This window comes from Gopherus flavomarginatus, chromosome 3 (genome assembly GCF_025201925.1).
Source record: "Gopherus flavomarginatus isolate rGopFla2 chromosome 3, rGopFla2.mat.asm, whole genome shotgun sequence".
Lineage (NCBI taxonomy): Eukaryota > Metazoa > Chordata > Testudines > Testudinidae > Gopherus > Gopherus flavomarginatus.
In genome coordinates this window covers 90,068,070-90,089,176 of record NC_066619.1, presented here as the reverse complement: position 1 = coordinate 90,089,176, position 21,107 = coordinate 90,068,070, and the positions used below count along the sequence as shown (strand labels likewise).

Here is a 21,107-nt window from a genome sequence, read left to right as displayed (position 1 = left end):
AATGCACTTGGTAGCATAGTTTGAAGCATTTTTTTTGGAGGGACTTTTGTGGATCCTTCCATTACTTGGCCCTGAGCTGCCAATTATATCATCATAGAGAACTAACTGCACCCTCCCCCTCCCCCCAAAAAAATCAGACCTGGAAGCATCCCAGAGCATGTGTCACAAGACCCCCAATTCAGCATCTGGTTCCAACCAAATTCCCCCCCCCCCCCCAATTCTGTTGCGTAAGATCACAGAAAACCAGTTTTGGCTCTTGAATCCAGCCACATTCATAATTGTTTTTGGATACCGCCTTTAACTTTAATGGCATTAATAGAGAACAAGTGGAGATGCTTCTACTACACCAGAAAAATCTAGATACAGCACATGACCACTGCAAAATCCCAAATCTGGCACATGGATCCTGCTGGATCTTGGCAGTTTTTAGCCCCAAACTGAAAATTGTGCAATCTAAACAGAAAACAAATGTAGCCACTCTTACTTCACTGGAAAAGTACACTACATTAAATAAAATTTATCTGAAACATGCTGATTTCTTTCCCTAGACCTGAAGAAGAGTGAAAGCTTGAAAACTTGTAACTTGCACCAGCAGAAGTTGGTTCAATAAAAGGTATTACCTCCTCTACCTTGTCTTTCTTAAAATTAAGAACATATTTAAGTGCTTTGCTGAATATGGATCTAATTAAGCATATGTTTAAATGCTGAATGGGAGCCATTGTCTGTGCTGCACACACCTTTCATCTTCAAGATGTAGGAGCTGACATTCTTTCACCAGGACAGACAGGGAACTTCAGAATCATATAGTATGGAAAAAAGGAATGATATTCACTGATGGGTTGGGTTTATGGTGTTTTTTTCCTAATGGCAGTGGAAGCAATGAAAGGGATTAAGTCAGGGAGCAAAGACTGATTAGGCAGGTGTCAGGTTTGGCTTCCTTTCCTTTATAGATGGCAGCTAAGATGAACTACACCGCTGTCTTGCTATAACGCCACCCGATATAACATGAATTTGGATATAATGTGATAAAGCAGTGCTCCGAGGGGGGCAGGGCTGCACACTCCAGTGGATCAAAGCAAGTTCATTATAACACAGTTTCACCTATAACGTGGTAAGATTTTTTGGCTCCCAAGGACAGCGTTATATCGAGGTAGAGGTGTACTTTGACCTGAATAGAAAACGTGGTGTTTTTTCCTCCTGGCTGGTCTTCAAGGCAAACTGGGAAACCATGCAGGTCACTAACATTTTGGGCTAGCAACATTTTCTGAGAGATCAACTTTTGCCATCATCTGGACAGCTGGTTCACTCAGTTACTTTTATCCCCATTGCTCCATTCCAAGGATAACCTGAACTTTCATGCTTAAGAGCTATCTGAAATGATTTCAGTATAGCTTGAGAGCTAAAAGCCTCAACAGTTGTAGAGCTGAGTAAAGACAGCTGTATGGAAATGAAATAATAAAGAAATATGACGAGTAGATGAGGAGTGGAAGAGACAGGAAGAATATATGACAAAAATCATGAGGGTGAAGAAAGAGTCTTGTAGATAGCCATTTTTGGGGTGCCAGTATAGTTCAATGAATTATTTTTTGATTTACTTCTTTGGAAACAACAAAGCAGGTCTCCCATATGTTTGTTGGCCTGAAATCTCTTTCCATTCCTCTTTCCTTTGTCCTAGTTTCCTTCCTCTCCCCCTGAATGGAGTGAAATCTGTCTTCTGGCCAGCCACTGTTCCCTGGAACCTGTGCTTTGGGGATGGGACCTAGAGAATGGGTTCTTCATGCTAGATGACTTCTTTGAGTAGTATAACTCCCTTTAGAGTTGCAGAACTCCATGAAATGTAATGCCTGAGTTGGCTACTAGTCTAACTTACTTTTAATACCATCTCTGGTTTGTTTGAGCTGCAAGCCCTGATATTTGATTGCTGAATATGGTTCTTGATCATAGCCAGAATAAGTTGATCTAGTGAATGCTTAATGATTGGCCACAGTTCTGAAAAGAGGGGTCTTAAAAATCCTGCCTTGTTGACAGTACAACTTAAGAGAACCACCACATGCCCTAGAGCTGCATCTGCAACTCTTATAGATGTAGCTCAGATGTAACCCGATTTAAGAGACTAGTTGGTTCAGTACCTGAAACAAGCTTCATTCCCCAAATAAACTGCAAAACTAACCTACCAAAATACCATTATTGAAGGTACTCCTGTGCCATCATTATGTCAAATTACTATACAAACTGCTGATACCCAGTAAAAAGGAAAAGGTAAGAAATTAAACAGTTTAAGGCTATGTCTGCACTAGCACTTTTGTCGGTCAGAAGTGTGAACCCCTCCTCCCCCTCACTGACAAAAGTTTCACCAACAAAAGTGCTGGTGTATACAGCACTGTGTCATGGGAGTGTCTCTCACACTGACATAGAGCAGCTACACAGGAGACCTTACAGCGGCACAGCTGCAGCAGTACAGGTCCCTTAAATAATGGGTGATATGTGTATATAGACACCTATCAGCCCTAGGCACAAAGGAGAAATTTTGTATATAGTCATAGTTGACACTACTAAGTTTTGTTTGTTTTTTTTTAAATATCAGTAATGCCACCTTAAAATGAATCTGGCATTTTATTATTTATATTGACGGTCTAGAAAGTACTGAAGTGATATGATTCCATTAGCTCAAGACCATGAGTAAAAATATGCTGCTGCATTCCAAACAAACTGCAAATTATAGAGGAGCTCTGTTGAAAATCATACTCCAAGGGGAATGGAATGACAATAACCTAAACTCATCATCAGGAGGGCAAGTGTTGCTGTGGTAAGGTTGTCATCGGATAAACAAGGGCTGAACCTACTCGAGTTGCATAACTAGAAGAAAAAAATTTTTGAACCACATCCAACGTGCTCTTTTTGTGCCACTGAAAGGGCGTAGTCAGAAGTAATACTAACATTTGTAACCTGACTCATTACCTCAAAACAAATCCCTGCAGTAATCAACAACATGATGCAAAAGAGAGCCTCTTCATAACAAGTCTCTAGACAGCAGCAAGATTTCTGGGTTCTATAAGGTTCACAGTGACACAGCAAGCTGGTACTTTTCATGGGGACTGCATATTGTGTATCTGACTTTAAACTTTTGTTTAGCAAAAATAATTCTCTAGGCCTTATGATTGCAGAGAAAACCCCCCAAATTTAAACTAAGGTAGTAATAGCTATCTGAGTATGCAGCCAGGCTGAAACATTAATTGCCAGAGAAGTGTGAACTGTCCTACCAAGTAGCAAGACCTATCATTCAAAGGAGTTAATTATGAACCCAGGTGATGACATTTTAAATGTCAACATGAGCTATTTTACTGCTAATCAAAGTGCTCAAGAAACATTCTCACATATAATACAGAACTGCACAATCTTATTTTTGCATCTCAAATGGGTGTTATTTGGGATACTACCTTTTCCCCTCAAGTCGGATCCCTGTTCATATATACATTGAATTAACAAAGTGAGAGAGGGAGAGAGAAATCCTGCAGTTTGGTTACTTCATAGTGATGACAATTGTTCATTAACACCAAGTGACTGGTATCTAAGGTTTAATGTGAACGATACTGAAGGGCAATTCCAGACACATCAGCAACATCCTTTTGTCACCAAACCAGCAATCTATGGTCAGTTGTATGAATAGCTGCTGTGAGAACCAGAATGACCTAAATTACATATTGATCTTGATATAAAACTCTCACAGAATATCATTCATCACATGGCTAAGCACAGGCTCAAGTCCAAATGTGCAAATCTCATACTGGATTCTCTGCAGGATGCCATTGGTGTCAAGTGCAGGTAGAATTGAGGGTAAAAAAAGTGGGCACACATTTGTGCGTGCAAAGACTTCATGTACAAACTTCCACTGGTAAGTGCATGTGGGAGTCTTTGAATGCCTAATTTGGGCATAGTCAGAGTGCACACGCACTTGCAAAGTTTGGTCTTTTTATAGCCATTGTCTTGATCTCCAGAATGGGATTTTTGAAGCACTGGTAATCAGTCAGCATTCTAGTATCAAAAGAAGATTCCTGAAAATAAAGGTGGACTTCAATGTGTTTATATGTGATTGGTAGCCTCCATTTGCTAAGGGGTTGATTAAAGCCTTGTATAATGTATGGCAGCCACACTACTTGCTTTAAACAACAAAGAAGGATCCCAGAGGAGCATGAATATCTGCCTCAAAATTGACTAGAACCAACTCAGGAAGAACATTCTGGGAACCAGTGAGTCTCAGTAAAAAGGTCCAGAGGAACGCCCCCATGCCAGTGCACCTTATTTGAATCATAGAATATCAGGGTTGGAAGGGACCTCAGGAGGTCATCTAGTCCAACCCCCTGCTCAAAGCAGGACCAATCCCCAGACAGATTTTTGCCCTAGATCCCTAAATGGCCTCCTCAAGGATTAAACTCACAACCCTGGTTTTAGCAGGCCAATGCACAACCCCCTGAGCTGTCCTCCTCCCCCCCCACTAATTGTAACAAATGCTTCAATAACCAGCTGAAGGTGCTATCACCAGTGTGATGCAGTCTGGATTAATCAGACTATGCATTTATCCAAAAAAGTTCAGACACCAATACTATGGCTTAGGATAAGTACTGGTAAATTCTTTTGACCTCATTGATAGCACTCTGTATATCCTCCTAAACTCTGAGTGAAATTGTGACCCCATTGAAGTCAATGGCAAAACTCCCATTACTTCAGTGGAGCCCAGATTTCATCACTCGTACATAAGGACATACTGCAGGTAGCTCTCCATGTATCTAATGTCCAGCAGTTTTAACTCCCACAGCTTATTAGGACAACATAGAAAGAGGGAAAGAAGAGGGGAAGGAAAATTAGAGTAATACTAAATAAAATGCTTGTCCTCTTCCAAACTGTCGACATGATGGGTGTGCATCCATCTGGCTTTTCATGTTTCATTTAGATTGTTATTGAACAATATCTTGCATATGCATATGCTAAAGTAAAAGAACTCCCAAGCTTATAAGTGTTATGGGATTAACTGGTTCCTCCGACAGTATCTATACATATCCTGATCAGGAGAATGAGAAACAGATAGGTCAGTGGTCATCAGCTGGTCGATCGCGATTGACTGTGTGATCCTGGAAACTCTGCCGGTTAATCGTGATCTCTGGCTGTAGCAAGGCTGTTGCTAGGGCAGGCTCTCTGCCTGCCCCGGCCCCATGCTGCTCCCAGAAGCGCCCAGCATGCCCCTGCAGCCCTGGGCAAGGGGAGGGGTAGGGGTCCCCGCACACTGCTCCTGCCTGCAAGCACAGCCCTAGCAGTTCCCATTGACTAGGAATGGGGAACTGCAGCCAATGGGAGCTGCAGGGGCGGTGCCTGTAGAGAGGATCAGCGCATGGAGCCACATACCCTCTCCCCCAGGGTGCATTGGCCCCTTCTAGGAGCGGTGTGGGGCTGGAGCAGGCAGGGAGTGTGCCTTAGCCCTGCTGCACCACCAGCTGGGAGCTGCTCATGGTAAGTGCAGCTCGGCAGGAGCCCACACCCCAGCCTTGAGCCCCCTCCTGGAGCCAGAACCCCAAATCCTCTCCTGCATCCCAACACTGCCACAACCCGGAGCTCCCTCCTGCACCCAAACTCCATCCCAGAGCTTGCACCCCAACACTGCCCCAGGCTCAGCCCAGAGCCCCCTCCCACAGTGCAACCCCCTTGGTCCCAGCCTGGTGAAAGTGAGTGAGGGTCGAGGAGAATGAGTGACGGAGAGAGGGGGGATGGAGTGAGTGGGGCAGGACCTTGAGGAAGGGGTGGGGTAGATCTTGGGTTGCACTTAAATCAAAAAGTGATCTTGTATGTAAAAAGGTTGGAGACCACTGAGATAGGTGAAGTTGAATGACAAAGGAAACATTTGGAGTCTACTGCAGAGGTGTATGCACTGACCAAAGTGTCACAAGATTTTCAAAATATAAGACAAGCTTTTTATTCTAATCTTTATAAATCAGGCATACAACTATATTGAAGACATGCAGTTACATCACTATAAAACCAGTGTAAATGAGATCACAGCTGGGCTCTGTGTGTTATGAAGAATTCTCTTCAGAAATCAGTAAGTTAAACATTTATTGAAAACAAGCTATGTTGTTGGGCGAGAGAGGTCAGTTCTGGTTGATTAAACATTACTGAATGAGTGCACTTCTATATTAAAAAAAACCCACAATCTTGTTTGGGAACAGATGGTGGTTCAGCCAACTGTGGTCATTAGGAAGAGTTATACCTTTACTATCCTATACATTTTGACAGGTTTCAATGCCTTCTCTTTTCTTTATGTCCCACCCCTATGTCTCATTTTTGGACATGTGCATTTTTGGCACAATTTTTGGGGAAAAAAATTTATTTCATACATTAGACTTAAATGAATCAATATAGTTTTCATGCTTTTCCTGATTTTTAGAGGCAAATGTGCTTTTTACACATCTAGTGTTCTAAATAAAGTCTAGTAAACAGGTGTACAAAGTCTGAATGACAGAAGAATAAAGTGTTACATGCCTTTTTAGAGAGGAACATTTTTATGGAGCTAATGCTTTGCTAAATAAAGGCATTAAATAATTTACAAAATCTTAGTAACAGCAGAATAAAGAAGTGGCAAAGCTATGTTAATGTGAATTTTTAGAGGAAAATATTTTATTTGCAGTTAGTACTTTTTTTTCTAAATAAAGCTGGTTAAACAATTGCACAAAGGTCAGAAAATATTAGTGACAGAGAGAGAAACTATAACTATAGAGTTAGTTATATATGGCAAGGGACAGTCACCTTTTAAAAGAGCAAGAAAGGGGAAAAAAGGGAGGGAGAAGAGTAAAGCTCTCACTTCACAGACTGATACTGGCCAAATGACAGAATCTCCTGTTCTGGGAGCTTGCAACAAACTGTGCCCTCTTAGTTGAACCAAGCAGAAGGTATTGAACCACAGGATCTCTTGCGGAATCGCACATCATAGAATATTAAAAGGCATCACATTTTCCTGTGTCATTTTGAATGTTTTTATCCAATGATATTTAATTTCCCATATTTTCCCGAGTCACTGAACACCGCACACTTTCCCCGAGTCATAGTGAACACTGCATTTTATTCATTGCAGCATATTAAAATGTAAATTAGAGCTAAAATATCAAACAAAAAGAGCATGCATTTCTTTATTAGGCTTTTGATAAACCCTATGTAAATTTAGCAGACAGCTAAATTCTGTACTAGGAATCAAACTCCTCTTTTTACATAACTTTAGCATTTGTCTTTAAAAAAAAATGGTAGGCAGACCCTTATGAAAGGCATGCCTAAACTTTATACCAATTTTCCTTATTCCATTTACTTAGTTATGTATTTCTTCATAACCTTTTATATTTATTGGAAATTAGCACCTATTGACTTCAGCTGCAAGGAGGCCTCTTAATTCAAACCCTGTACCACCAGTTTACAGGATATGATTTGAAAAGTAATTTTTGGGATCAGTATATTACCACCATCATTTGGCTTTACAAAAAAAAAAAAAGTTTAAAAAGACTTTTATTACTGTGTGGAGGAGAGAGATAAAGACTGTCCACACGAACAGTTATCTGAAGAAACATGTCTCCTGCAAAATCCCTGCCCCTCCCCTGTTTTTTTGCAGTGGGTTCAGCAAAATAATTTTTTAATCACAGGATAAAAAATAAATGAAAATTGAAGTAAAATGTTTTACATTGGAGCTATACATTACACCTTTGAGAGGCAAGAACAGGAAATTGGTAAATTTATATAAGTTGCAGAATGCCTAATTATCATTCTATAATAGAGAGACAGGTCTTTGTTACACCTCAAATTTAGCAAAGGTTTGCCTAAACAAAGTGCATACCATGCAAAATCCCCTCTAAAAGTAGTTTTCACAGATATAGTTTGTAATTTGTTTTTGATCCGAATCGAAACAGAGTGCTTCAATTTTTTCAGCAAAATGGAATTTACAAAATGTTTTTGATTGAGCAGAACATTCTATTTTGATAAATATTGGAATGTTTTATTCCTACTTTGACTTTTAAAATGTTTTTAAAATTTGAAATAAAGTCAGTTTGAAATGAAAATTCAGAATGTTCTGTTCTAATGCTGTAAAAATGGAATGCTTCATTTTGTTTTTTTCCTAAATAAAATTTCATTACAATCAACACGGTTCTCTTTAGATTTAAAAAAAAACCACAGCATTTTCAAACAGAGAAATCATAGAATCGTAAAAAGTATGCCTGGAAGAGACCAGTGCATCCTGCTGTGCTGAGTCAGGACCATATATACCTAAACCATCCCTGACAAGTGTTTGTCCCTCCTGGGAGGGACAGCTTAGTGGTTTGAGCATTGGCCTGCTAAACCCAGGTTTGTGAGTTCAATCCTTGAGGGGGCCACTTAAGGATCTGGGGCAAAATCAGTACTTGGTCCTGCTAGTGCAGGCAGGGGGCTGGACTCAATGACCTTTCAAGGTCCCTTCCAGTTCTAGGAAATAGGTATATCTCCTATCATTATTCTTAAAAATCTCCAATGATGGGGATTCCACAGCTTTCCTTGGAAGCCTATTCCAGAATTTAGAAAGTGTTTCCTAGTAGCCAACAAATCTCCCTTGCTACATCTTGTCCTATCATTGATGAACACAAAAAACAATTGATCACTGTCCTCTTTGTAACAACCCTTAAAATAGTTGAAGTTTTATCAGGTCCTCCCTCCTCAATCTTCTTTTCTCAAGACTAAACAAGCCCAGTTTTTTTAACCTTTCATCATAGATCAGGTTTTTTAAACCTTTCATAATTATTGTTCTGTAGATTTTCTCAAATTTGTCATAAGAACACGAGAAGGGCGATACTGGGTCAGACCAAAGGTCCATCTAGCCCAGTATCCTGTCTTCCAACAGTGGCTAATTCCAGGTGCCCCAGAGGGAATGAACACGTGATCCAGTTCCTGTCGCCTATTCCCAGCTTCTGGCAAACAGAGGTTAGGGACACCATCCCTGCCCATCCTGGCTAATAGCTATTAATGGACCTATCCTCCATGAACTTATCTAGTTCTTTTTTGAACCCTGTTATTGTCTTGGCCTTCACAACATCCTCTGGCAAAGCATTCCACAGGTTGACTATGCTGTGTGAAGAAATATTTTCTTCTGTTTGCTCTAACCTGCTGCCTATTAATTTCATTTGGTGACCACTAGTTCTTGTGTTATGAGAAGTAGTAAATAACACTTCCTTATTTACTTTCTCCACACCAGTCATGATTTTAGATCTCAATCATATCCCCTCTTACCTGTCTCTTTTCCAAGCTGAAAAGTCCCAGTCTTATTAATCTCTCCTGGTAAAGATTTGGACACAGGACTCTACCTGAGGTCTCACCAGTATCGAGTGAAGCAGGAGTTACCTCCCTGTGTGTTACGTACAACAATCCTGTTAATGCAGCTCACAATGATCCTAGCCTTTTTGGCAACTGCATCACATTGTTGGCTTCTATTCAATTTATGATTCATTATAACCCTCAGATCCTTCTCAGGAGTACTACTGCCTAGTCAGTTATTGTCAGTGACTGGGACGTGGGTCATGCGTAGTGGTCAGAGCAGGAGTCACAGGCCAAAGCCCAGGGTTAGAGGCAGAGCTGGAGTTTTGAGCCAGGAGTCAGAGCCCAGGGTCAGAACCAGAGTCAAATGCCAGAGCCAAGGATCAGAGCAGGGTTACCTGGAGTGGGACAAGGCAGGAGCGGGGCTTGGAACAAAGCAGGAGCTATTGCAATCATGGGCAAATGCTTTTGAGTAGCCATTGAACTGCTGCTGGTGGGGTTAAGAGCTGGTCTGCAGGCTCATCCAACCAATCAGGCAGTGTTACAAATTAGGCAGCCCTCCTTCAGGTCAGCTCGATACATTAGGTTGCCCAGAGACTGGCTCTATTCCTGGCTCTTCTTTCTGACAATTATTGCCTGTTTTGTATTTGTGCATTGGATTTTTCCTTCCTAAGTGTAGTACTTTGCACTTGTCATTATTGAACTTCTTTTTGTTGATTTCAGACCAATTTTCCAATTTATCAAGGTCATTTTTAATTCTAATGCTGTCCTCCACAGTGTTTGCAACCCCTCACAGCTTGTTGTCATCTGTACTCTCTGCTTTGTTATTCAAGTCTAAAGAAAATATTGAATAGTACTAGACTTAGGAGAGACTCCTATATGACCCCAGTAGACAAATCTGCCCAGATTGACAGGAAATCCTTGAAAAAACATACTCAGAGTAATTATCAATCCCAATTTACCCATCAGTAATTTCATCTATACCACATTTTGGTAGTTGGCTTGTGAGAATGTCATATGAGACAATGTCAAAAGCCTTACTAAAATCAAGATACATCAAGGCTGCTGCTTCCCCACTCGCTACCCATTAGGCCAGTAATCCTGTCAAAGAAGGAAATTCGGTTGACTGGCATGTAGCTATTCTGGCTATTATTTATCATCCTGTTATCCTCTAGGTGTTTACAGTCGATTGTTTAATAATGTTCTGTTGAAAATTTTGACTAGTTCTAATATCTCATTGCAAAATCAGAATCACAGTTGGCACTAACTGGCACCCTGTCAGAAATTTTTGTAGAGAAGCTGTGTTGGACTGGGTATTGTCTACACTAAATCATGTAGGATTGGCATTTTGGAGAATTATTGACAACTGTGGTAACTTCAAGGTTCTGATTTGATGAGAGCTGCATTGTGTATGACTGCTTAGGCTGAGGCAGCCAACCAGTTTTGAAGAGACAGACCTATTTATATGCAAATAACTATTTTAATAGTTATTTGCAAGCCAAGAGGATATGAGCACCATCATTGCCAGGAGGCATTGGAGATGGATTGGCGACATGCTTTGGATGAAAACTGATTCCATCACCAGAGTGGCAATAAGATGGACACCTGAAGGCAAATGAAAATGAGGCCACCTGAAAACAACGTGACAAAGAGCTGTGGAAGCTGAGCTGAAAAACCTGAAAACAACGTGACAAAGAGCTGTGGAAGCTGAGCTGAAAAACATGGGGCACAGCTAGGGAACCATTGAAAGACTTGCTAGAAACAGAGAGGAGTGGAGGAGCTTTGTCGCTGTCCTAAATGCCAGAGGCATAATGGAAACATGATGATGATGATCACCAATCGTGACTCAAAGGGGCCTTTGAAGTGATATATGTTAACTGACAGGAGATTAAAAACAGTCTATTCAGGGAAACTAATTTCCATTCAGTATTGAATAAAACTGAATGTACAGTGGCAGAGGGGATGTATATCTCAAGATCCATTGTAAAACTTCTCTTTGATTAGAATCAGTAGGTAACAAAGGTTGTTAACATCTAAACACCAGAGGGAGATACAGAGGAGCTGGGTTCTTCTCGTTGTAGGAAAGAAACATAAATGTTTAGACAAAGCCTGAGAGTTTGACAGATTTCTGAACTCATAAAGGTATAAAGAAATTATTTGGAAGAGCACAACACACTAAACTGGAAATGCATTTTTTTTATATATATGGAAATATATTGCCACACCATTAAAAACTCTATTCTGCCAACGTGTGGCACAATCTCTTCCCCCATCCCCTCCTTTCTTTCTTTAACATAATTTAAGTTACATGGCTCCTTTGAATAAATCACAGAAACATTGTATTCTGCTCTCCTAAAAAGAGAAGCATCGTTGACAGCTTATGGGGTGAGGGGCACATCTCACAAGTGAAAAGAGAAACATGCATAATGAGGAACAATTCACCACACTGAGTAATATAGTGACCACAATCTAGTGCTCTCACACTTCAGTGAAGGTACTCAGATACTGCAATGAGGAGCATGGGCATAGATACACAGGTAAGGCACAAGATTTGGAGTCAAGAGATGTGGGTACTATTCTCATTTCTGTCACACACTTGCAGCCAGACCATGAAAAATTACTTAGAACAGGAAGCCAGGGTTTCAATTTCTCCATCTGTAGTGTAAAAAAAATAAAATAAATAAAAATAAAAAATATTTCATTAATTTACTTCATCTAATGACTATCACAACGGCTGGACACGTTGAATAAGCCATCAGATATCCAGCACACATAGTGGTTGTTATATGTAGATCTTAAAGCTATTCTCTCACTTATAAAGTTATCATTATGAAGACTGTTGGCCAAATTCTGACCTTAGTTACATCCTGTGCTGCTCTGTGGAATAGGATTGCATGGGGTGTGTTTCAGGGCAAACTTTGTCCTGAAGTATCTGTAAAACTCAGCATGTTTTCTTTGATGATACACACACCTCTTTAAAAAAGAGGAGTCTGCTAATCATATAGATTTTCTCCTGTTCCTCCAGCTCCACTCAGTGCTAGTATGAAGTTCTTCCCATCAAAGAACAGGACACAGTTTCACAAAGGATTGTGATAAAATCATTTAAAAACTATATAATGTATGAACATTAAATTTGGTATTTAGTTAGAGGCATTTCCATTTAAACAAAATCTCTTCAATTTAGAGTCCTGATTTTCCATTCAGTTATAGAATCGCTTGGTTGCACAAGTTTACCACTAGGTGGCAATGCTCATTTGTTCCAAGTATCTCATAACAGTATACCAGGCAGACCATTGTGCCAGGCAGACCAGATGTTCCAAGCAGCCACATTTTTTTTTCCTCAAAAGGGTTATCAAAGCTGTGCACTGGAGACCTCTTTAATACATGATGGTTCAAGTAAGTGGAAGAGTGAACATTATTATTATTAATTATTTGTATTACTGTAATTCCTAGAATCCCTATTTGTGGACATTGTAGCCTGGTAAAAGGTTCGTTCCCTTATAAACATTTAATTTAGAGATGGGGTAACAATTCAAGCATATCAGTGACATAAATTGATACATGGCAGATTCTTTTCTTTAGTAGATGTACTAATCTGAAAACATGTGAGTGACATGTACCTGTTTAGTACAAGTACATGTTATTGTTAAACTGTTATTGTTGAAATGGAACCATTTTTACTTCCAAATAAGAACATTCTATTCATTGTACTCACTCTTCTGTTCCCTCTTCTTCCTTTATCAGATTCTTATTTTGCTCCCATAGTTTGCAAAAGATGGTAATGTAGTGGCATTAATCTTTCCACTTTAGCTTTCTCTGAAAGAGCCTAAAACAATGGCTCTTAGGCTCTCAGTGTGTTTAAAACTTGTGTTAGTCAACGTGTTTGCAGAAAATGGTGATGAAGTGTCATTAATCCTTCCACTTCGGCACACATTGTGGGTAAGTGGGTTTTGCTCAGGGATTTTCTTTGGCTTTCAGGCCAGGGTCTCTAAAGCAGTGGTAACCCAGCACGTCTGCACCTTTACTGCAGTTATGGCCAATAGCTTCAATAGTCACTGTGCCCCGCCTATACAGGGAGTTAGAGATGTATGGATCCATGTAGTATTGCATCCAGTTTTGGTCCCCCACCCAGTACAGAAGGGATGTGGACAAATTGGAAAGAGTCCAGCGGAGGGCAACAAAAATGATTAGGAGGCTGGGGCACATGACTTACAAGGAGAGGCTGAGGGAACTGGGGTTATTTAGTCTTCAGAAGAGAAGAGTGAGGGGGGATTTGATAGCAGCCTTCAACTACCTGAAGGGGGGTTCCAAAGAGGATGGAGCGAGGCTGTTCTCAGTGGTGGCAGATGACAGAACAAGAAACAATGGTCTCAAGTTGCAGTGGGGGAGTTCTTGGTTGGATATTAGGGAACACTATTTCACCAGGAAGGTGATGAAGAACCAGAATGGGTTACCTTGGGAGATGTTGGAATCTCCATCCTTAGAGATTTTTAAGGCCCAGCTTGACAAAGTCTTGGCTGGGATGACTTAGTTGGTGTTGGTCCTGCATTGAGCAGGGGATTAGATTAGATGACCTCTTGAGGGATCTTCCAACCCTAATCTTCTATGATTCTATGATCTCCTTGTCACACCCTCACTTCTTGCCAGGCGTGCTGCCAAGCCTTTGCATATTGCCCCAGTTGGACCATCCTCTGGTATTCATTTAGGTGATGACAGGTGCACATAGGCTGCAGAAGTGTAGCGTGCAGATTCTGAGCAGTAGTGCCCTGCGCAGATACAAATTTGTATCTGCATCCGATCTGCAAATATGCGTGGATTTGCAGGGCTCTGCTGAGCAGCCTGTCCCCCTTCCCACAAAAGTGGAATCACATAGTGCAATCAATCTTTTTATATGTTCCATGAGGAAGGAGGGCAAGACTTGGTCTTTAGTGTATGTGGTTATCTTGTGCTGGACACTGTGTGATCGGTTTACCTATATTCAGGATCCTGTGTTTTGTGCAGTTCCACGCCTATAGAATCTGGCCCTTGCTTGCAGAATTTTGCTTGAGAATGTAGGTTTTCACTTAAAAAAAAAAAAAGTGTCTAGCCTTTTTGGTTGCAAAGAGAACCTTGAAAACGTGACCTGAATGTTAACTAATGCACTATCATCTTCCTGAATCTGCAAACAGCCTAAAACAATGTCTCTGAGGCTCTCAGTGTGTCTAAAACTTGCATTAGTCAATAAAATTTAAATACTACTTAGCAGCTACTATAGATGCATCTTAACACCCATAAATGGTTTTAGTTGGTCATGGGCAACCTGAGATTGACTACTGCAAGCTAAAACAGTTTAAGCACGGTTAAACCAATCTAAGGGTCTGTCTACACTTAGATATTTACCAAAATAACTATTCTGGAATAATTATTTTGGTAAATGTCCAAGTGTAAACAAGCCTTCAGTGCATTTACATTATGGTTTTGCACCAGACTGATTTTAAATTGATCTGGTTAAACTAGTGCAACTTTTCTACTCCAGATAGTTAAGTCCCAAGCATACTGCATAGAGCTACAAAAGGATCTCACAGAACGGGGTTACTGGGCAACAAAATGGCAGATGAAATTCATTGTTGATAAATACAAAATAATGCAAATTGGAAAACATAATCCCAACTATATATATAAAATGATGGGGTCTAAATTAACTGTTACCACTCAAGAAAGAGATTTAGGAGTCACTGTGGATAGTTCTCTGAAAACATCCATTCAATGTGCAGCGTCAGTCAAAAAAAGCAAACAATGTTGGGAATCATTAAGAAAGAGACAGAAAATAAGACAGAAAATACCATATTGTGGAGAAGGTAAATAAGGAAGCGTTATTTATTCCTTTTCATAACTCAAGAACCAGTGGTCCCCAAATAAAATTAATAGGCAGCAAGTTTAAAACAAAAGAGAGTATTTTTTTCACACAACACACAGTCAACCTGTGGAACTCCTTGCCAGAGGATGTTGTGAAGGCCAAGACTACAACAGGGTTCAAAAAAGAACTAGGTAAGTTCATGGAGGATAGGTCCATTAATGGCTATTAGCTGCTGTTTGCCAGAAGCTGGGAATGGGTGACAGAGGATGGATGACTTGATGATTACCTGTTCTGTTCATTCCCTCTGGGGTGCCTGACACTGGTTACTGTCAGAAGACAGGATACTGCGCTGGATGGACCTTTGGTCTGACCCAAGATGGCCTTCTTATGTTCTAATATAGACAGGGACTAATTCATATTTGAGGCTAGAAAGGAATAAAAAGTATAAGTGGCTGATAAGGGGAATGGTAGGAAATCAAGAATTTTAAGGACAAAAACTGCAAACAAGCCACAGGCTGCAGAAGGGATGGAAAACTCCTCTGAGTGCTTCTTTGGATACTTGTCATTCTGTGAATACTTAATTATACAGGTATATTTAAAGCAAAACAAAAATTTGTCTCATATTTTTCTCATTTTTTTTCCCTACGAATATGGTCTTTTCTTGTCTACAATCTAAAGCCAGTTGTTTTGGAACCAGGAAAGGTCTCTGCTGCTTCATGTTCTTATTTAACCAGTAATCTCTTCATTTTCTACTAATGGCATGCATTTAAATCCCTTTAAATATTAACAGTGGTGCCAGAGAATACAAGTTCAGTACATAAAGGCCTGTCTGAATTAGTACAGAATTTCTGAATAGGTGTGGGCTGTGGTTATTTTACTTTAAGTAAATGAACTTTGCTGCAGTAATATCCCATTACTACAGATTATATGTACTGCTGGAAAATAAATCAGCTCGTCAGCAAATCTGGGTGTCCTGACGTTACATATATTATACAAATATTTAACATGTGTGCCATTGCTCTCCACTGTACTACTCTTGCTTGAATAGATGTTATACTAATCTAGCTATCTAAAGTACTGCTAAGTGGCATGAGGAAAAGGGTGACACTTTAAGCCTTTTCATTCAGAGCGAGAGAGTCTGAGGATAGGACTGGGAGCCAGGTAGTCTCCAATATTAATGCTGTCTGACACTGATTCCATGGAAGGCCTTTTTCATAGGTTGGAGTGGTGGTCACTTGATGGTGCCATGGCAGGAGCAGGGAGGGTTTCTGGTGCTTGGAGGATTGGCCAGCTCAGGACTCTTGTCTAGAGCAAATCCTAACCTAGCTCCACTTCTCTTTCCTCCAGGAATATTACTTCTCCTTTCCCACCCTGTACTCCCATTATGAACCATGTCTTTCCATTGCAGGTCCCAGCTTCTCTTTCATGCTGTGAACCAAGGAGTAGAGAGAGACGATCACAGAACTTAAACAACCAGGTACCTGAATTCAGGAACTGTGTCTGTAGACAGGCGGAGTGGCCTCCCTCTGACGCTGACAGGATACTCCCTGCCCTCTAGTGGACCGAGCCAGGTCAGGCCCAACCTTTGCACCAGAAGCAGAGGCGTGGAACAGGAAGTATAAGATGTGGGGCCTCCAGCTCAGTTGAGAGAGAGCCAGGGAAGGAGTTGGATTCCTCTGCCTTATTGCTGACCCTTGAGCCAGAGACCGAGCTGTACCGACCCCTGCCCCTGGAGGAATACTCTGAGGAGCCTGAGGGCCTGTGAGCAACGAAGCCCTTCGAACAGGTAGGGATAGGAAGTAGCTGAGAAAAACCAGATATTAGTCTGATTGTGTTGCTGAATCCAGAGTCAGTGTGTTTCAGGAGGATCCCTGCTGACCCAGTAGCAGGATTACTCGCCATTGTTAGGGCTTTGGGCTGGGACTTGGTGGAGTAGGTTGGGCCTGGGTCCTCCTACCCCCTGCTGCCAGCCCCATTCCTGAGGTGGCAGCCTACCCAGTTTAGGCCAGATGGCCTCCATTTGTTTGCTTTTTGCCCCACCAGGGAGCTGGGCCATAGACTGCAGTTGCTCTGCCCTGCCGAGGGAGCTTGAGCCTGACTCCATCTGCCCCAAAGACACAGCTGGGCTGAAGACTGATAATCTACCTGATCTGCCCCATTGGCACATACCATGCTAATTCCTTGTCAATTGGCCGATAGGTGGCATAGAGAGGTGGAGTGGCCTCCCTCCAAGGCTGACAGGAAGGAATCACTCCATGCTACTACAGTGTTCAAGAAGGGACAAGGTCTTTGATTGTCTGATATTAGGGTAATATGAGATGGGAAGGAATCGGAAGGCCCCACAGACATGGTACAAGGAAGGCACTCTCTCAAGGCAGAGAAGAGGTGTATTTTGCATATTATTAGTGTGCTAATAGATAACCTCTCTAAAATTATTAGAATATTGGAACTTCCACAGCAGACTTCAGGCTCCATTTTGAATAGTGGCCCCCTATGTAAATCCCTGCATATGGATTTAGGTTCTTAACTGTAGGCATTCAAGTTTGAAAACTTAAGTCTTTGTTTTGTGGATCTGAGTTTCGGTAACTATCAAAACTATAATGGTAATAGTAGGACAGTACTCACTCAGTGTGTTACTAGTCGAATCGTAGGACTGGAAGGAACCTTGAGAGGTCATCTAGTCCAGTTCATGGTACTCATGGCAGGACTATGTAGTAACTAGACCATCCCTGACCGGTGTTGTCTAACCTGCTCTTAAAAATCTCCGGTGATGAAGATTCTACAACCTATCTAGGCAATTTATTCCAGCGCTTAACCACCATGACAGGTAGGAAGTTCCTAATGTCCAACCTAAACCGCCCTTGCTGCAATTTAAGCCTGTTGCTTCTTATCCTATCTTCAGATGTTCACGAGAACACATTTTCTCCCTCCTGCTTGCAACAACCTTTTATGTACTTGAAAACTGTTACTGTGTCCTCTCTCGGACTTCTTTTCTCCAGACTAAACAAATCCAGTTTTTTCAATCTTCCCTCATAGGTCATGGTTTTTAGACCTTTTAATCATTTTTGTTGCTTTTTCTCTGGACTTTCTCCAATTTGTCCACATCTTTCCTGAAATGTCGCGCCCAGAACTGGACACGATACTCCAGTTGAGGTCTAATCAGCACAGAATAGAGTGCAGGAATTACTTCTCGTGTCTTGCTCACAACACGCCTGCTAATACATCCCAGAATGATATTCCTTTTTTTTTGTTCCCCCTCCAAAGTGTTACATTGTTGACTCATATTTAGCTTGTGATCCCCTATGACCCCAGATTCCTTTCTGCAGAACTCCTTCATATATGTGTAACTGATTGTTCCTTGCTAAGAGGAATACTTTGCATTTGTCCTTACTGAATTTCATCCTATTTACTTCAGACCATTTCTTGAGTTTGTTCAGATCATTTTGAATTTTAATCCTAACCTCCATAACACCTGGAACCCCTCCAAGCTTGGTATCATTTGCAAACTTTATATGTACTCTCTATGCCATTATCTAATCATCAATGAAGATATTGAACAGAACCTGTGGGACCACATTCAATATTCCTTTCTAGCTTGACAGTGAACCACTGATAACTACTCTCTGGGAACAGTTTTCCAGCCAATTATGGACACACTTTATAGTAGCTCCATCTAGATTGTATTTCCCTAGTTTGTTTATGAGGCGGTTATGTAAGACAGTATTAAAAGCCTTACTAAAGTCAAGATATATCCCATGTACCACTTCCCCACCCCCCCATCCACAAGGCTTGTTACCCTGTCAAAGAAAGCTGTTAGGTTGGTTTGATAAGATTTGTTCTTGACAAATCTATGATGACTGTTATTTATCACCTTATTATTTTCTAGGTGTTTGCAAATTGCTGAATTATTTTCTCCATTATCTTCCCAAGTACTGAAGGTAAGCTGACTGGTCTGTAATTCCCTGGGTTGTCCTTATTTCCCTTTTTACAGATGAGCACTATAATTGCCCTCTTCCAGTCCCCTGGAATCTCTCCTGTCTTCCATGACTCTTCAGAGAGAATCGCTAATGGCTCTTATCTCCTCAGTCAGCACCTTGAGTATTCTAGGATATATTTCATCAGGGTCTCGTGATTTGAAGATGTCTAAAGTGTCTAAGTAATTTTCAGTTTGTTCTTTACCTATTTTAGCCTCTGATCCTACCTAATTTTCACTGGCACTCACTATGTTAGACATCCAATCACCACCAAACTTCTTGGTGGAAACCGAAACAAAAACATCATTTAGCACTTCTGCCATTTCCTCATTTTCTGTTATTTTTTTCCTGCCTCATTGAGTAATGGGCATACCCTATCCTTGGTCTTTCTCTTGCTGCTAATGTATTTGTAGAATGTTTTCTTGTTACTCTTTATATCTCTATATAGTTTAATCTCATTTTGTGCCTTGGCCTTTCTAATTTTATCCCTATATACTTATATTCATCCTTTGTAATTTGACCTAGTTTCCACTTTTTTGTAGGACTCTTTTTGAGTTTCAGATCATTGAAGATCTCCTGGTAAAGCCAGAGTGGTCTCATGCCATACTTCCTGTCTTTCCTACACAGTGGAATTGTTGGCTCTTGTGCCCTCAATAATGTCTCTTTGAAAAACTGACAACTCTCTTGAACTATTTTTCCCCTTAGACTTGTTTCCCATGGGATCTTACTTACCAACTCCCCAAGTTTGCTAGGGTCTGCCTTCTTGAAATCCATTGACTTTATTGTTCCGCATTCCCTCCTACCATTCCTTAGGATCATAAACTCTACCATTTCATGATCACTTTCACCTCAGCTGCCTTCCACTTTCAAATTCTCAACCAGTTCCTCCCTGTTTGTCAAAATCAAATCTAAAACAGCCTTTCCCCTAGTAGTTTTCTCCACCTTCTGAAATTAAAAAATGTCTCCAATACATTCCAAGAACTTGTTGGATAATATGTGCTCAGATGTATTATTTCCCCAGCAGATGTCTGGGTAGCTGAAGTCCCCCATCACCACCAAGTCCTGTGCTTTGGATGACTTTGTTGCTTAAAAAAAGCCTCACCCACCTCTTCTTCCTGGTTAAGGGGTCTATAGTAGACCCCTACTATGACATCACCCTTGTTTTTACCCCATTTATCCTTACTCAGAGACTTTCAACAAGTCGGTCTCCTGTTTCCATCTCAGCCTCAATCCAAATGTATACAATTTTAATATATAAGGCACACCAACACCTTCTCCCTTTTTTCCCTGCCTCTCCATCCTGAGTAAGCTGTACCAGTCTATACTAATATTCCAAGTCATAGTTGTGTTTATTAACTAGCATTTCAAGTTTGTTCTGCTTATTCTCCATACTTCTTGCATTAGTATACAGACATCTAAGATACTGATTTGATTTCCCCTCTATGTTCTCTCTTGTGTCTCCCTTATCCCTGCTATAATGGCCCATGCCCCCACCCCAGATTCCGACCCTTCTCCCAGGTCACCATGTTTTTGACTTTCCTGTGGGATTTTGTCACCTGCCCCTACTGAACCTAGTTTAAAGCCCTCCTCACAAGGTTAGCCAGCCTGTATCCAAGTATGCTCTTCCCCTTCCTTGATAGGTGGCCCCATCTCTGCTTAGCAGTCCTTCCTGGAACAGTATCCCATGGTTAAGGAGGCCAAAGCCCTCCTGGCGACACCATCCTTGCATCTATGAGATGAATGCCTGGCTGCATCTGTCTGTCTGTCTGGGTCCCTACCTGTGACTGGAGGGATCGAAGAGAACACCACCTGCACCATAGACTCCTTCACCCTTACTTTGAGTGCCCTGTAGTCACTTCTAATCTGCTCAAGGTCATACCTTGCAGTATCATTAGTGTCCCATGGATGAGTAGCATAGGGTAGCAGTCAGAGGGCTGGATGATCCTTGACAATCCCTCCATAACGTCTTGGATATGGGCACTGGCAGG

At 41.1% G+C, this 21,107-nt stretch overlaps 1 protein-coding gene across 13 annotated transcripts in view; it reads left to right on the top strand.

The window, feature by feature from the left end:
* The window catches only part of AOPEP (aminopeptidase O (putative)), a 365,070-nt gene that overhangs the window by 1,197 nt on the left and 342,766 nt on the right, over positions 1–21,107 (top strand). For 7 of the 13 annotated variants that reach the window (XM_050945697.1, XM_050945696.1, XM_050945707.1 and 4 more), the window contains exons 2-3: positions 549–613; positions 16,554–16,622. The gene's annotated coding sequence lies outside the window, so the exon portion shown is untranslated. Of the gene's footprint in view, positions 1–548; positions 614–16,553; positions 16,623–16,848; positions 16,932–19,031; positions 19,084–21,107 lie in introns of those variants that run through there. The other 6 variants (XM_050945701.1, XM_050945699.1, XM_050945695.1 and 3 more) reach the window with 5 other exon arrangements.